At 38.1% G+C, this 19,414-nt stretch overlaps 1 protein-coding gene across 1 annotated transcript in view; it reads left to right on the forward strand.

Moving 5' to 3' along the window:
• LOC126335707 (Down syndrome cell adhesion molecule-like protein 1 homolog) overlaps positions 1-19,414 on the forward strand; it is a 371,152-nt gene that overhangs the window by 244,786 nt on the left and 106,952 nt on the right. The gene's annotated exons all lie outside the window — the stretch shown is intronic.

The raw sequence follows: 19,414 nt of genomic DNA on the forward strand, positions 1-19,414 counted from the left end.
CTGATGTCTAACAGATTGTTTGTATGTTAAAAACAAAGATACCAAGACTTACCAAGCAGGAAAGCGCTGGTAGATAGGCACAATGAATAAAACACACAAACACACACACAGAATTTCGAGGTTTCGCAACCGGCGGCTGCTTCATCAGGAAAGAGGGAACGAAAAGGAAAGATGAAAGGATGTGGGTTTTAAGGGAGAGGGTAAGGAGTCATTCCAATCCCGGGAGCGGAAAGACTTACCTTAGGGGGAAAAAAGGATAGGTATATACTCGCGTGCACACACACACACACACATATCCATCCATACATATACAGACACAAGCAGACATATTTAAGCTTTTTTCCCCCTAAGGTAAGTCTTTCCGCTCCCGGGATGGGAATGACTCCTTACCCTCTCCCTTAAAACCCACATCCTTTCATCTTTCCTTTTCCTTCCCTCTTTCCTGACGAAGCAGCCGCCAGTTGCAAAAGCTCGAAATTCTGTGTGTGTGTTTGTGTGTTTTATTCATTGTGCCTACCTACCGGCGCTTTCCCGCTTGGTAAGTCTTGGAATCTTTGTTTTTAATATATTTTTCCCATGTTGAAGTTTCTTTCTATTTAATTTACATCATCATTAGATTGTTTGTATGTACATTTTCCAAAATTTACTGGTATGACTAGTTATTTATAAAATAATTTGTGTAACAAAGTAGCTCACACATCAAACCAAATTATGAAAAATACATTAAGTCACATTATGTTCTACATGAAACTTTTGTTCCAGTTCCTATTACCTGCTCTTGTACCTTCCTCTCTCCTGTCCATTGTCCACACTCAACAGCATCTTGATAGTAACCAGCTAATCATAAGATTAGAGCTTGGATTAGATTTAGTTTCATTCCAAATGATCTGTAGTGAGGAGGTCCTCCAGGACATAGAACATGCCGGAAAATAATAATACATGACACATATTTACAACTAAAACAAATAATCTAATGTAGCTTCCACAGATCCCAGGTGGAATGATTGCACTTTTTTTTAATTTAATGAACACTATATGAATGGATCATTTTACAAGTTTTACAACACTCATTTACTAAGATCACAGTAATGCACTGAATATAAAATTTAAAATGATGTTTCTTTAATTTATAAGGTAGTAAATAAACATATAATAGAATATAATACTTATTTACAGTGAACACATTACTGCGCTGAAATGGTGCAGAAGTTAGATTGTACACACACACACACACACACACACACACACACACTCACACACACACACACACACACACACACACACACACACACACACACACACACACACATTTCATTAAGGGATAAATATATTGGGAAGCAGTAGTTAGTATCTCTAGTTCCCTAAACAGGCCTCTGCACGATATTCCTGAGTTCACGTCACATGTAATTCTTATTGCACATTTTTGTGCCCAGAAAACTTAAGCTTGGCTTGATGAGTTACCCCAAAAAATAATCCCATAAGACGTAATGGAGTGAAAGTAAGCATAGGAGGCCAGCTTTTTCATTTTTATATCCCCTATGTTTGACAGAATTCACGTTGCAAATAGAGTTTGCGTAGATGCTTCAGCAGTTCTGTGGTATGCTCCTCCCAGTTGAACTTATTATCAAGCTGTAAGCCTATGAATTTAACACTGTCCACTTCTTCTATCTGCTTGTCATCATATGTTAGGCTTATACTTGTTCTGATCTGCACATAGTGTGTTTTTTCAAAGTTTAGTAACAAAAAATTGGCTAGGAACCAGTGGTTATTATATTTTATGAGCCAGGCTTTCTGAGACTATACTTGATTTGCTATTTATTGCAATGTTTGTATCATCAGCAAACAAACCAAACTTAGCATCTGGTAATGTTACTGAGGAAAGGTCATTGATATACACAAGAAAAAGTAAGGGCCCTAAGATGGAACCTTCTGGGTCCCCACATGCAGTGCTCTTTCTCTGGGAGAATGCTGGGGGATGCGTACCCCGAAATTTTTCTTTGGAAAAGTATTTTTTTATGATATTGAGAACTTGGAAGAGTGCCAAAGATTTATTTCATGGGTGAACATTTTTTATTTCATTTTTTTATGTTGGTAATTGCAATACAAATGATATCAGTGCAGTTTTTGGTGGGAAAAGCTACGTCATTGACTGTTCCAAGCATTTCAAAGCTGTGACAACCATTCTTGACAACTGAATCGCTGGCAGCCAGTTTGACAAGCATGTAATGCCCACGCCCACTAATAGTGGGCGATGGTAGTGCTTAACGCATATGTGTACGCTCAAATGCCAAGCTACCGATAGATGTCTCTACCGTCCCACTACCTTTATCCTTTGCGATTCATTGTCATCTTTGGTTTGTTGTTCTTTATTCATTTGCATTTGCTGTTCTTATCAGTTGTGGGAAGTTTTACAGTGTGTCCTGCCTTTTGTTGCAACTTGTCAGTTAAATTGGAGATGAGAGATGAGCAGAAAACTAATAAACTATTTTACTTGTTCTCCTGCATCTAAAAAACCAAAAACTGTCAATAATTTGTGTGCGAGTGAAAAGCCAGGAAGTTCAACATCAGCTGTAGCAAAGACAACCGAAGAGTCCGATACATTTTTTTTTTCTTTTGCAGTTATAAGTTATTTTCGCTGTATTATATCCAATGCCAGAATACACTCAAACTTTTTTTTTAGGAAGAAAGTACTGTCCACATGTAATTAGTTCCCAGTTGGATGACAGCTCAATACATGTCTCTTTCCTAATTACACCCTTTGTTTCCTGCCAGAGATATAAGATTTGAACCATTTTGCAGCATTTCCTGTTCCACCATAATATTCTAATTTACGTAAAAGGATATTGTGATTTATGCAGTCAAATGCCTTTGACAGATCACAAAATATACCAGTTGCCTGCAATTTTTTTGTCTAACAAATTAAGTATATTTTCACTGTAATTGTAAAAGCCTTCTCAATATCGGAACCCTGTAGAAATCCAAACTGCAACTTTGACAGTATGTTATTTGTGATAAGATAGTTATAAAGCTGATTGTATATTACCATTTTTCAAAATTTTTGAGAATGCTTGCAAAAGTGGAATTGGATGGAAATATGACACTATATCTTTACCTCCATTCTTAAATAGTGGCTTAACTTCAGCATATTTCAACCATTCAGGAAATATTCCAGTGACAAATGATTGGTTACACAGATAGCTTAATATGTTACTTAACACAGAATCACATTCTTTAATTAACTTTGTTGGTATTTCATCATACCCACTAGATGTTTTTGATTTTAAAGATTTTATGATGCACATTACTTCTGCTGGGTTAGTGAGGTTCAAATTCAAATTATGGAAGTTACTTGAAATGTCTGGTCTGTCTATGGCAGCATCTACAGAGCCTGACCCCCATCTTTTCAGTAACAGTTCTAAAATGTTTGTTCAAGAGTTCTGCAACACTATACACATCTGTCACCAATGTATCATTTACTCTTAATGCTATTTGCCCCTCTTCATGTCTGGTTCTACCAGTCTCCTCCTTCACTATATCCCATATTGTCTTTGTTTTGCTATCTGATATGACTATCTTTTCCTTGTAATATATGTGCTTTGATGTCCATAGTACAGTCTTTAATATTTTGCAGTATTTCTTGTAATGTGGTGTAGCATCAATATCAGAACTGTTTCGGACTGACAGATACAGTTTTCTTTTCATTTTACAAGGTACCTCTATTCCTAGAGCAATCCATGACTTCTTTGTAGACTTTGCTCTAACCTTGGTTAGTTTTGGAGGAAAACAGTGTTCTGAAAAGGTAAGCACTTTATTAGCAAAAGTGTTTTCATTCATGCCATGAGCACTGTAAACATCACTCCAGTGAATGTCACTGAGGAGTGTCCTAAAATAATCAATTTTTGGCTTATTGATTACCCTCTTGAGTTCAGATTTAACAGATTTTATGTACTGTTCATTACTAACATTTAACTAAAGGAGCTGCATTTCATGGTCTGAGACGCCATTGACTATTGATTTTGTAATACAGGAGGTACTATCAAAAATTTTCAGGACTGGTGCTGCCATCTGTTGAGAACCTTACCTTTGGACTAATGGTCACCATCACCCTTGAAGTAGTTCCCATCCGCTTGTACACACCAGTCCCAGCACTTCTGCCACTGGTCAAACGTTTTCTGGAAGTCCTGTTCTTTAAGGGTGTATATCACCACCAGAAATGCTTCTTGAATCCTCTCTAGAGTGTTGAACTGGCGGCCTTTCAACTTGAGTTTCAGTTTTGGGAATAGCGAGAAGTTGCAAGGTGTCAAATCTGGTGAGTACAGTGGATGGGGTACAACCGCCATGCTGTTTTTGGTCAGAAAGGTCATAGTGAGCAAGGACATGAAACAGGACACATTGTTGTGATGCGGCAGCCAGTTCCCTTGACGGCAAAGTTCATGCTGTTGTCGCTACACATTTTCATGGAGCAATCACAAAATGTCACACTAGTATGTGGAATTCACTGTTTGGTTGGGTGGGATGAATGTTTTGAACACAATATCTGGCATTGTGCAGCTAACGGGCCTTCCAGAGTCAGCATCATCTTCAGCATCTGTATGGCCGGCCCTTAACTGAGCATGCCACTCAAACACATGCTTACGGCTCATGCTCTGTCCCCCAAACTCTTGTTGAATCATTGCAAGGGTCTCCATAGCACTTTTCCTGAGATTCACATAGAATTTGATACACACACTGTTCTGTTCGCAGATCCATTGTAAAATTGGGACATACCAAACATAGAGTATTATGGAAATCACTGTGGAGATGCAACATGTCATCCTAGCTGAATGTCACTTCACACACTGACTCATCAGATAAGCAGCTCTTGCTACCTAGCAGTGCAAAGATCTACTACTCCTACTTTCCAGATGACAGCACCAGTCCCGAAAATTTTGGATTCCACTTCGTAATTTTGTTCATTGGATTTTTCTATAAATCTATTATCATTGGCTGTTTGTGAGCAACTGGCTACCCTAGTTGGGAACTATACAGTGCAAATTAAGTTGAATGATAGTGTTACTAACTCAAATAAGTTCTTATTGGAAGAGTCTTTAAGGAAATCTGCATTGAAGTCACCAACAACTGCTATTTCTTTGTATTTGGTTGTTAACTGGGCCAGTACAGCTTCAAGATGGTTTATGAACAGATTAAAGTTACCTGCAGGTGCTTGATAACAATTAATATTATGAAGGATTTTTTATGAAATTCTACTTCTGTTGCACATGCTTCCATATGCTGTTCTAAGCAAAATTTATGAATGTCTATGTTCTTAATTTTGTGACGGTTCCTGATGAATGTGGCAACCCCTCCTTTCTCCATTTCTGCTCTACAAATGTGAGATGCTAACTTAAATCCTGTAACACTTAATAGTTCTATACCATTGGTCACATGATGTTCAGAGAGGCAAATTATGTCAGCTGGGTTTGAGGTTTCTAATCCATCTATGCAGATAATTAATTCATTAATTTTATTTCTCAGTCCTCGAATATTTTGATGCAGTAAAGATAGTTGACATTTCACATTAACTGATTGTTGAAAATTCTTAACCAACAGCTGTTTATGCTGATGTAATAAGCTAGAATTATGTTTTTTGGTTTGTTAGTTCACCATCTCGTGCCGCCCTCCAGTGACAGAAATGAGAGTCATCCATGTGCAATTTATGAACACCTTGTTTTGTCTTACTTACCCCTGTATTTTTTCAGTTGTCATGCTCTGGATCACTTGTGGAAATACTCACTACAGTGGCCCCTCTCCATTTACACCTCTCCAATAGCTTGATTCAAATTTTATGCTGACACTTCAAATAACATCACTTGTGTTAAGCATCTTCATACCACCTGCAAAGTGTCACACCCAGGCAAAATTTACACATAAATAAAGTCACTGAAGAAACAAATAACTTTAATTACATAAAGAACTTTAAGACTGACATCATCCCAGTTACATGAAAATGCCTTGCCCTATACTCACACCATTACAGCCACAATCTATATTTACAAAATAGTTCTTCATAAAATCTGTTCCTAAAATTATGTTTACTTTTAGTTCTAGTACCACAAAGAATTCAACTTCCATCTCCTTTCCTTGTACTACAAATGTAATTTTTGCCCCTTCAGTTTTAACCCAATCACAGGCATGACTGTTAATTTTCTTTCTACACGCAGAAAATCAAATAACACCAACAGTAGTGTCCAAAAGGTTCTTCTTCATTTCCATTTACTTCTACTTCAATTACAAAGGTTGAATAGGCTCTTACTTTCCTTCCTTTTCATCATCATCAAGCATAAAACCGTCAATGAAAAAATGGAAACTCCAAGTAGGAACATGAATAATGTAGTAAAAGATAGATTGCTACTTACTGTAGAGATGACATGTTAAGTCGCAGACAGGTACATTTAAAACATTTGCACATAAGCTTCCAGCCAGAGCCTACATCAGAAAAAGAAAAACTCATCCCAAGCATTTACACAAGCAAGTGCACATCGTGCACACTTGACCACCAACTCCGGCAGCTCGAACCAGGATGCAACGGCCATTCTGGCCGGAACTGCTGGAGTTGGCAGTAATGTGTGCATTATTTGTGCTTGCTTGTGTGAATGGATGAGGTGTGTTTCTCTTTTTATGTCAAAGGCTGTTGCCAAAACCTTACTTCTAAGTGTCTTTTACTTGTGCCTGTCTGCAACTTAACATGTTATATTTGTGGTAAATAGCAATGTATCTTTTCATACAGTGTTGATAAGATCATCAATGGTTATTTGCAACACTCTCATCTCTCATTTCTCTTCTTCTTAGGTGACTCCTTCTTTCTTTCTTTTACCAGTTGAGATTTCTTGTTCCTGTTCTTTTCATTCTCATTTTTAATAGATTTTATGCTATCTTCCTTTTCATTGGCTTCTGAGTATCCTGGATAATTATCAACCTTCATTCCCTTTCTTATGTATAGAATTGTAACTTTATCTTCCTCAGCTAATGATTCTTCTACTTGAATATCTTGCCCTTTAAGCTTTACATCACCATCTTCACCATTTCCATCACTTTCTTTCTGCAAATCGCTGCTACTCTCAAAATCAATATAACTGAATCTTACCCACTTTAATAGATAATATTACTCTCACTGTCACACCAATTTTTACTCTCCACTTGAGTCTCATCTTCTATATTACTTAATTCTTCACTAATGCTTACCAATGTGTTGATATTTTCTTCTTCTTTTTCTTCTTCTTCTTCTTCCACAATTTATTGAACAAATAGTCATCTTATACTTTCTGTTTCCTCTTAATTATCCAGAAACTTCAGTACTTCCTTATACCCCATTGCTTGGAGTAATTCCTCATTATGTTCTTCACTTAAACCCTTAGCCTATGGTATATCTAGTCTGATATCAACTTCATCCCATACATCAACTATGTTTTTACCATCGCTATTTAACCAATTGATTTTATACTTCCCTTTAATTCACATACATCAGCAGTACTATTTTGTATTATACATTTACAATGTTCTTTGTTTTTCTTTACTAAATTCTCTTTCTCCTTTAACATTTGCATTACAGAAATACACATATATTGGACCAGCATCATGGCAGGTCATTACTTATAGTGTCTTTTACTTTCCTTATTGTTCTCATTGTACATTTCATCATAACAACCCCATCTATTTACATTCCTTCATTCTTCATTTCAAAGAATGTAACTTTTTCAACCCCCACCTCTGATTCCACTTCTTCCTCTCATCCTATTGTCATAACAGTGATTAGATATCATAGTGACATGCCCTACATTACCATCATTCCTCCAATAGCTCGTTTTATTGTTGCTGTTAAAAGCTCATTTTTTGCATTATCAACACAATCAACCAAGATTAAAAAATTCTTCACAGTTTCAGAACATGGCATTTTTAAAAACTACTTGATGCTATTGGTAACTTGATATACCACATTTCATTTATCTCTTCTACACCCACATCTACATCTACATCTGTACAATGCAAACCACTGTGAGGTGTATGGCAGAGGGTACATCCCACCATGCCAGTTATTAGGGGTCCTTCACATTTCATTCACATATGGAGTGCAGGAAAAATGATTGTTTGAATGCCTTTGTGCAAGCAGTAATTATTGTTATCTTATCACCATGATCCCTACGTAAGCAATATATGGGAGATTGTAGTATATTCCTAAAATCGTCATTTAAAGCCAGTTCTTGAAACTTTGTTAATAGATTTTCACAGGATAGTTTACGTCTATACTCATGAGTCTTCCAGTTCAGTCCCTTCAGTATCTCCGTGACACTGTCCAACAGATCAAACAAACCCATGACTATCTATGCTGCCCTTCTCTGTATAGAATCAGTGTCCCCTGTTAGTCGTATTTGGTACAGGTCCCACAAACTTGAGCAATGTTGTAGAACTGGTTGCATTAGTATCTTGTATAGCTAATTTCAAGTTGCCCCCGCTCATACCTCACCTGTCTTTCAACAACTTCTTTGCCTCTGTACTTCCGCCTTGACTGACATCTCTGCCCTTACTCTTTGCCTTTAAATATGTCTGCTTGTGTCTATGTATGTGCGGATGGATATGTGTGTGTGTGTGTGTGTGTGTGTGTGTGTGTGTGTGTGTGTGTGTGTGTGTGTGTGTTTGTGTGTGTGTGTGTGTGTGTGTGTGTGTGTGTGTGTGTGTGTGTGCGTGCGAGTGTACACCTGTCCTTTTTTTCCCCCTAAGGGAAGTCTTTCCGCTCCCGGGATTGGAATGACTCCTTACCCTCTCCCTTAAAACCCACATCCTTTCGTCTTTCCCTCTCCTTCCTGAAGAAACAACCATCGGTTGCGAAAGCTAGTAATTCTGTGTGTGTGTTTGTGTGTTTTGTTCTTGTGCCTGTCTGCCGGCGTTTTCCCGCTTATGTACCCAGTAGAACAGTTCATAATGGGAGGCATATAGTCTCTGTAAAGAAATGTCTAAAGGGACAGAGATTACTGCATAATAGATGTAAAACAAAGCATAGGGCTATAGATAGAGAAATGATGAATGAAAAACATTTGGCTGTCAAAACAGCAATGCGTGGAGCCTTCAATGACTGCTGTAGCACCAAAGAAATTCTAGTCATATTTAAAGACTGTTAGTGCCACCAAAAATAGTGTAACATCCCTAGCCAATAAGACAGGATAGCAAAGCAAAAAGCTGAAACGCTTAACTTTGTTTTTAAATGTTCCTTTCCAAAGGAAAACCCAGGAGAATTTCCTCAATTTAAACCTCATACCATGAAAAGATGAATGAAATAAGTATTAGTGTCAATCAAACAAATTTGACAAAGCTCGAGGGCTCGATGGAATCCCTGTCAGATTTTATACTGAATTTGTGGCTGAGTTAGCTCCTCTTCTAACTATAATCTTCTTCTTTCTTTATTTGTTTGTGTCATCTAAGGACCACACACCAATTTCAATGCTTCCTTGTCTGTTGTTCTTCCTTTTTCCTCGAGTATTCTTTCATCTTTTCACTATGTATCCTTTTTCTTGCCTCAGACCATTTTGACCCTGTCTTCTTCTCCGTCCTGCCTTGGAATCCTTCCCTTTTTAACACTTTCCTCTTGAAACACACTCTTTCTGTAGCGTCTTTTTCACTTATGTTGTTTCTTTCCATATCTTTCCTAACTTCTTGAATCCAGGCTATTGTTGACTTCTTGTCCCAAAGATGTTAAAAAATCTGTTTGGTTAACCTGTTGCTGTTCATTCTGTATGAGTGTCCAAAAAATAGGAGTCACCTCTTTCGTAGTGTTTCATTTATGTTTTGTATGTTGTGATAAACTTCTTCATTGCTTCTTAATTTCCATACCTCTGTGTTTTTTGGTGGTCCAAGTATTTTTCAAATGATTTTTCTTTCTAGGTCTTCAAGTTTGTGTAATTTGTAGTTCAGTAGTAAATATTCACTTGCATAAAGACATTCTGGTTTTACTATTGTGTTGTAATGTTGTATCTTCAAATTTTTAGACAGATGCCTTTTGTTGTAGACATTCCTAGTTATTCCATACGCTCTCTTCATTTTATTTACTCTTTCTTCTATAGCGAATTCTTCTATAATCTATTGTAGATCCCTCAAACCTGCACCCAGATCTAGAAGAAAGAACATGTCTCACCTGTCTACAAGAAGGGTAGTAACGGTGACCCACAAAACTACTGTCCAATATCCCTGACATTGATTTGTTGCAGAATTATAGAACATATTCTGAGATCAATGCCAGCCAGCATGGATACCGAAAACATGGATCATGTGAAACCCAACTTGCACTTTTCTCATGTGACATGCTGAAAGCTTTGGATTAAGGTAGTCAGATAGATGCAGTATTTCTTTATTGCTGAAAAGCATTTGACTCAGTGCCACACCTTCACTTATTGTCAGTCATGTGGGGTATCAAGTAAGATTTGTGACTGCATTGAGGGCTTTTCAATAGGGATGACACATTATTTTATCTTGGATGGAGAGTCATTGTAAGATGTAAAAGCAACTTCAGCTGTGCCAAAGGGAACTGTTCATGTTGTATATTAATAAAATGTTTATATGAATTACCTTGCAGACAATATTAATAGTAATCTCAGATTTTTTTGCAGATAATGGAAGTTATCTATAATGAAGTACTATCTGAAAGAAGTTGCATAAATATTCAGACAGATCTCAGTAAGGCTTGAAAGTGGTGTAAAGACTGGCAGATTGCAGTGAATGTTCATAAATGTAAACTTGTGGACTTCGCAAAATGAAAAAATGTAGTATCCTATGACTTTAATCTCAATTAGTCATTGTTGGAATCAGCAAATTCATACAAATACCTTGGTTTAACACTTTTAAGGGATATGAAATATAATGATCACTTAGGCTCAGTCTTCAGAACAGCACACGGTAGACTTTGCTTTACTGGGGAAGCGCAATCAGACATCAATCTGCTTGTGTCTGTGTATGTGCGGATGGATATGTGTGTGTGTGTGTGTGTGTGTGCGAGTGTACACCTGTCCTTTTTTTCCCCTAAGGGAAGTCTTTCTGCTCCCGGGATTGGAATGACTCCTTACCCTCTCCCTTAAAACCCACATCCTTTCCTTTTTCCCTCTCCTTCCTTCCTTCCTGACGAAGCAACTGCCAGTTGCGAAAGCTCGTAATTCTGTGTGTGTGTTTGTGTGTTTTGTTCATGTGCCTGTCTGCCGGCGCTTTCCCGCTTGGTAAGTCTTGGAATCTTTGTTTTTAATATATTTTTCCCATGTGGAAGTTTCTTTCTGTTTTTTATATATATATATATATATATATATATATATATATATATATATATTAAAAACAAAGATTCCAAGACTTACCAAGCGGGAAAGCGCCGGCAGACAGGCACATGAACAAGACACACAAACACACACACAGAATTACGAGCTTTCGCAACTGGCAGTTGCTTCGTCAGGAAAGAGGGAGGGAGAGGGAAAAATGAAAGGATGTGGGTTTTAAGGGAGAGGGTAAGGAGTCATTCCAATCCCGGGAGCGGAAAGACTTCCCTTAGGGGAAAAAAAGGACAGGTGTACACTCGCACACACACACACACATATCCATCCGCACATACACAGACACAAGCAGACATATTTAAAGGCAAATATTTAAATATGTCCGCCTGTGTCCGCGCATGTGCGGACGGACACGCGCGCGTGTGTGCGAGTGTACACCTGTCCCCCTCCCCCCCCCCCAAGGGAAGTCCCTCCGCCCCCGGGACCGGAACGACCCCCCACCCCCCCCCCCCCCCAAAAACCCACATCCCCCCACTCCTCCCCCTCCACCCCCCCCCCTCCCCCGACGAAGCAACTGCCAGCCGCGAAAGCCCGCAACCCCGTGCGCGTGCCCGTGTGCCCCGCTCATGCGGGGGGGGGGGGGGGTGGGTCGTTCCGGTCCCGGGGGCGGAGGGACTTCCCTTGGGGGGGGAGGGGGACAGGTGTACACTCGCACACACGCGCGCGTGTCCGTCCGCACATGCGCGGACACAGGCGGACATATTTAAATATTTGCCTTTAAATATGTCTGCTTGTGTCTGTGTATGTGCGGATGGATATGTGTGTGTGTGTGTGTGCGAGTGTACACCTGTCCTTTTTTTCCCCTAAGGGAAGTCTTTCCGCTCCCGGGATTGGAATGACTCCTTACCCTCTCCCTTAAAACCCACATCCTTTCATTTTTCCCTCTCCTTCCTTCCTTCCTGACGAAGCAACTGCCAGTTGCGAAAGCTCGTAATTCTGTGTGTGTGTTTGTGTGTTTTGTTAATGTGCCTGTCTGCCGGCGCTTTCCCGCTTGGTAAGTCTTGGAATCTTTGTTTTTAATATATTTTTCCCATGTGGAAGTTTCTTTCTGTTATATATATATATATATATATATATATATATATATATATATATATATATATATATATATATATATTGCTGCTTGTGTATGTGCGGATGGATATGTGTGTGTATGTGTGTGCGAGTGTACACCTGTCCTTTTTTTCCCCTAAGGGAAGTCTTTCCGCTCCCGGGATTGGAATGACTCCTTACCCTCTCCCTTAAAAACCCACATCCTTTCGTCTTTCCCTCTCCTTCCTGAAGAAGCAACCATCGGTTGCGAAAGCTAGTAATTCTGTGTGTGTGTTTGTGTGTTTTGTTAATGTGCCTGTCTGCCGGCGCTTTCCCGCTTGGTAAGTCTTGGAATCTTTGTTTTTAATATATTTTTCCCATGTGGAAGTTTCTTTCTATTTTATTTGCATCATTATATATATATATTTTCTACTTGTTTTAGTCTCCCTCTGTACTTTGGTAATCATTGTTTCTACAGCCACAACCACAACATGGTCACCGGTACCATTTTCGATGTGGACAGCCTCAAACATCATCCTCAAAGATGTCAGATCTATTTGTTGCCATTAGGTCCAATATACTTCCATCATGAATGGGGTTTCTAACTATCTGTTCCAGGTAGTTTTCAGGAAAGGCATTTAGTAATGTTTTGCAGGATGTCTTATCATGCCCACCACTAACAAAACTGTAATTTTCCCAGTTAATTGTTGGATGATTAAAGCCTTCACATATGATTACAGTATGATTGTGGAATTTATGTATAAGTGAACTGAGGTTTTCTCTAAAGTTTTTGATTACATCAAGAGATGAGTCTGGTGGGTGATAGAAGGACCCAGTTATCATTTTGTGCCCACTCCTGATACATTTGCCTATCCTTTCGATAAACACTTAAATTTTCCACAATTATCACTGCTATCAATTTCAGATTTCAACCAGCTTTCTGTACCTAGTATTATGTGAGCCTCACTTCTTTCCATGGGCGTTTCAAGCTCTGGCACTAATTCCAAATGGTTTGGCAGTTAACCATTGGGATTTTAATACTCTCACCTCTGGGAGGCATTTCTTTCAATTTACACTGATGCTTTGAAGTTTTTTACAGCTATCATTATATAGGCTTAGTGGAGAGTTGTCTAATCTAAGAAAAACCTTGTATGCACACCACACACCATCAGCTACCTGAGTAGCAGCCTCTGATGTGTGGTGTACACCTGATTCATTTATGGGGACCCTATAGTTCTCAACCCTACAGTGCAACTCAAGGAAGTGACAACATAGCTTGTCACAGAACCTTTGAAATCTTTGGCTCAGTCTTTCCACTTGACTCAGAACCAAAGGGCCACCATCAGTTCTGGGGACAATGCTGCAAATTGTAAGCTTTGTTGAAACTTCATGCACAGGGCTGGTCTTCTCACCCTTCTCTACCAGTCACTAAAATGACCCAACTATGACCTTGGAGCCCAGATGACACGCATCATTTGTTCCAACTTGTGCCACAGTCTGCAATTGATTCCACTCTGTTCCCTCAATAGCTGCTGGAATAGTCTCTTCAACATGTTGTGTGAGGCCTCCAGGCATACATACTGAGTGCACCGGATGTCCTTTCCCACCCCTTGCTGCCATTTAGGCAGTACATTTGAACTGCCAATGCTTAATAGACCCTCTTCCATTTCATATTGGTCTCCTCTTGACACTGGGCAAAACAGCTTTCCCCAAAATAGGTGAAGTGGGTTTCTGTGAAAGACAGCACCCCAGACTTGTTGGTTAGGGGGATCAGAACAACACCCTAAGTCCTCCCTCATCACAATCCACCCTGTACAGGACACCCAGATGTACCATTGATATATTACTTGCAGTCAAGTGGGCGAGCATTGACAGATCCTGTACTTTTAGCAGAGAAGACAGAATCCATGGAAGAGGATGGTAATTGAGATACCTCTGGTACTGGTATCACATATACATGACTCTCAGAAGCTCTTCCAACATACTGATTTGCAGCAGGTGCAAATCATTTGACAGTAGTCAGGATGATTTACAACTGCTTATAAATGTCAACAAACTCATCCCGTGTTTCACAGGGGACTGCATTTTGGCTGCTGCAATGTATTACAAGGCAGTGAACAAACACTATTTTTTAATCTGTTGAGCTATAAATTTGCCAGTTCTCTATAGGAATTGAAGCAAGTAGACAAAACAAAATTTCTGTATTGGCAGTACAAAAACCAGTGGTGAAAATTACTAGTTCCCTAAAACATTTTGAGGTTGATTGTAGTTGTTAGGAACCTCAAAAACAGAGTTAATTTATGATAAATAGATATTATATAGGTCTACTCCTCCTTAATGGAAAACTAGCTATAGCACAATATTTTAGAATATCTGCTACAGTAACTAAATAACAAACACCAATTTATTACAAATTGCTCATAGATTATGGAAAGGACAACAGTACCTTCTGAAAATTCTCAATAATGCATATTTATTTGCACTGATATACACTGAAAACCAGGGGTAGTGTATTCTTTGGCAGAACTGTGTACCACAAATGCTGATTTACTTTTAAATAAGTTATATATGTAAAACACTCGTACCGGTAATTTATGAAAATATAGTTTGTAAGCATCCAAAAATTCTCAAAAATAACCTGTTTCTCATGTAATTGTACAATGAAATTAGAGAACGCAGATAGACCTACTGTTCCAAACATTTTAAAAGAGCACAATTAAGTTTAAGCCTATAATTGATGATAACAGTATGAGTTTAACATAGCACTCATGAATGTTCAAAATTTCACAATATATCAACAATAGAAATGGGTATTGATACAAACTGTGAAAGATTGTGCAGAAGTGCTGTGAACAGTAAAATATGAAAATGTGGAACTTGAAATTGACACACAAATCTTGTGTATGCAGTCTCACACAAAGGAAAGTTCTGAAGTCGACTTTTATATATAAATAAACATGTGTATTGCATGGATTTTTCACATAGCTGTTTCTGTGAAGACTTTTACACTGGTATGCTGAAGAAGAAGATTGCAGAGTGAGTTTATCTCAGTCAAAATTGTTAAACTGTGAAGCACCAACAAAACACATCTTCCATCTGTTTTAGCTAACAATGCTAACAACCATATTATGTATTGTTAAGGTATTGTCAGCAGTGTTCAAAATGTTCTCTCCTTCCTCTTCTATAACTAGGAGCTCATTTGAACTCAGTGTTAGCCTTTCTTTGCTTCTTCTTGGACCAGTACTCCTCTAAAAACAATTTACTAAATTCCTTAAGAAGTTGTGCTCCTTTCCCTGACTTCACACCACCATGATACATTGTCTGCAGCTGAAAGGTTCTTTACACAATTAATGTTACTCTTTTCTGGTTATCCTTCTGGACTATCATCCTGCACATATCTCAATATGACACAGGATATAGTTCGGAATTTGGTGCAAATTTATTAGTAACAAATTTATTTAAAATGTTACTGTCATCACTGCACACAGCAAAGATGCCACCAGAATAAAAATCCCAACACCAGTCTTTACTACATTCACTTCTTACCTAATTTCGCTCAACTCTTTTTCAATAATGAACTACCTCTTTTTGTATTCACTTGTTTGCCCTTTCAGCCTGTCCATTAATTTGTCAGATATACCTACCTTTTCCTCCTTTCTGTGGATCTCCTCAAAACTTGTATTAATTCCAGTCTCCATTTTCTTCAGTTTCTTTTTTATTTTTTTTTATTTCCTTGTGTACTCCCTTCCTCACTTCAGTAGTTTTGTTGCCAATCTCATCCTTAAGTTTTTCTAAGCTCTTCCCTCATTACCTTTTTTGACTGTTTAGTGACCATATCCTGCCTTTCATTAGTTTCTTCTATCTTCTTGACTATGTTTTTGCTAAAATTGTCTGTCTTCTTATTGATGCTCTCAAATTCTCTAAGTACCTGTTGTATTTCTGTACAACAGTTCTGTGTTTTCTTACAAAGCTGCTTGTGCAGCATTTGCATCATAAATGCCATTACCTCTGTAGGTTGCTCCCCTCTTCTAGGTCTTACTTTATCTGGATGTACACAGTCTACTTCATTGTTCCACTATTTCCATATTTTTATAATTTTTTTTCCTCTTTCTTTTAACTCTGTTGTTCTTCCATCTCCAGAGTCTCTATTAATCATCTTTTTTTCCAATTTTTGTTCTGTTGTCTTTCCTGGATGCTCCACTTCCTCAACCATTACATTCTCTGCCTTTGTCACACGATCTCTCTTATTTCATCCATTGTTCACTATGACCATCACTGACATATCATTTCCCTCCAACTGATCTTTGGTTCAAATGGCTCTGAGCACTATGGGACTTAACATCTATGGTCATCAGTCCCCTAGAACTTAGAACTACTTAAACCTAACTAACCTAAGGACATCACACAACACCCAGCCATCACGAGGCAGAGAAAATCCCTGACCCTGCCAGGAATCGAACCCGGGCGTGGGAAGCGAGAATGCTAGCGCACGACCACGAGCTGCGGGCTCCAACTGATCTTTCACAGATTTCAAATTACTGTCATAAATTCACTCAAAGTGTTTTTCAGTAACTAATAATTAAACAATGATAATGATTATGCTAATAATAATAATAATAATAATAACAACAACATAGTAGTGTTATTATTATTATTATTATTAGCATAATCATTATCATTATTCTTAAGTCAGATTCAGATTGTGGACTAACAGTTACTAAATGTCAAACCATGCGATACTCCAATCTGAAAACAGCTTCTAATTGTCAAAAATGATCATCTTTTCATTATTTCAGTTAACTATGTTGCTTTAGTTTTTCAGAAACTTGATAACATGGATTTTGTAACTGTTAAAATTTTTAAGTAATTGACAAGCATTTCACTTTAACTAACAGTTACAATCAAGTTCAAAAGTTATCCAAAATTTACTCATTATAATGCAAGCAAATATACTGCATTGTTAACACCCCTCACAGCTACCAGAATCTTCCCATGTTCCTGTATGCATTACTTTCTTATACGGTTACCAATTTCTTTGCAAAAGAGATAAGTTAAATAAATACTCTGTTAGTTAAAGTAAAATGCTTGTCAATTACTTCTAAATTTTAACAGTTTCAAAATTCATGCTATCTATTTTCTGAAAAATTAAAGCAACATAGGAACAGTTCTATAGTTAATTTCTTCAAAAATGTACTTTTCTTTATGAGCATTAATCACCAAAATTAAGGTAACTTCTGATGTTCATCAACACTAAATTTCCAATCTATGTGATTTTGTTACTTTACGTCTGTAATTATGTTGACAACATTTAATATTCAAAAGCTAATGGTAAAAGCTAATGGTACTTCAAATTCACTTCCTTCAAAAAACAAAGTGAAATAGCCACACATGACACCAGATAATGTAAAACACATTAAATCACATTTTTATTCTCCATAAACCTTTTTTCCCAGTTGTAATCACCCACTCTCACACCTTCCTCTCTTCCGTCCGCAGTCCAACACCTATCAACCTGTGAATAGGTAACAGCCAGTCACTTTAGTTTGTTATCTAGTACAACCCTTCAGTGACAAAAATGAAAGTCATCCACTTATTCTGTTTCAAACATCTTGTCTTTGCTGCATGAATGAAGGTAATAAAAGTCAACCACAATGGGAACTTTTTTGTTTTGAGTAATGTTTAATTTAATTGGTGAAATAATGGTTCAGAACATTTAAGCGCATAGCATCATTTACTATTTTAACCAGAGAAATAAAATGTTATAATCATTACCTTCAAATGTTACAAAAATAATACATTTTAAAAATATGAGTACATTTTGTCATAAAGGGGCCCAACATTCAGGAGCATTACGAGCCCTACAGCACCAAGCACTGAGGGGACATAAGTCATGGCACATCTCTTAATATCATATTGGATCTCCTTTTGCCCAGTGTAGCGTACAGTTTGATGTGGCATGGACTGAACAAATGGTAGCCAGTCTCCTGCAGAAAAATTTAGCCTTGCTGCCTCTATAGCCATCCATAATAGTGAAATTGTTGCTGGTGCAGGATATTGTGTACAAACTGATCTCAGTTACGTCCCATAATTGTTTGATGGGATTCGTGTCAAATGATCTGGGTGGCCAAATTATCTGCTTGAATTGTCTGGAACATTATTCAAACCAATCACGAACATGACACTGGCTTTATAGGGGCTGCACCACTCATCTGACCAGGCCATGTTTTTCCAGTCATGTATCATCTAACTGATATGGTCACGAGCTAGGTGAGGCACTGCATGTGATGTCATGCTGTCAGCAAAGGCACTCGAAACGATCATCTGTTGCCATAGCCATTAGTGCCAAATTTCATCACACTGTCCTAACAGACATATTTGTTGTAGGTCCCACATTGACTTCTGCAGTAATTTCATGCAGTGTTAATTGTCTGTTAGCACTGACAACTCTACGTTAATGTCACTGCTCTCAGTCATTAAGTGAAGGCCATTGGTCACTGCTTCGTCAGTGGTGAGAGGTAATGCCTGAAATTTAGTATTCTCAGCACACTCCTGACAGTGTGGATCTCAGAATACTGAATTCGCTAACAATTTCCAAAACATAACATTCCATGCTTCTAGAGCCAACAACTGTTCTTGATTCAAAGTCTGTTAATTCCCATCATGCAGCCATAATTATGTTGGAAATGTTTTCACATGAATTACCTGAGTACAAATTACAGCTCCACCTATGCTCTACCCTTTCATACTTTCATATCTTGTGTATGTGATAATATCACCAATTGTATATGTGCATATCAATATCTTATGATGTTTGTCACCTCCATGTAAACTGGCAATGATAAATGTTTAGTTTGAAGTATCAGATGAAAATAGAAGGTATCTGCATCATTATAATTTCTGCCAATCATGATTTATAATACACTCCTGGAAATGGAAAAAAGAACACATTGACACCGGTGTGTCAGACTCACCATACTTGCTCCGGACACTGCGAGAGGGTTATACAAGCAATGATCACACGCACGGCACAGCGGACACACCAG

The sequence above is a fragment of the Schistocerca gregaria genome, chromosome 2 (assembly GCF_023897955.1).
Source record: "Schistocerca gregaria isolate iqSchGreg1 chromosome 2, iqSchGreg1.2, whole genome shotgun sequence".
In the NCBI taxonomy this organism is placed as follows: domain Eukaryota; kingdom Metazoa; phylum Arthropoda; class Insecta; order Orthoptera; family Acrididae; genus Schistocerca; species Schistocerca gregaria.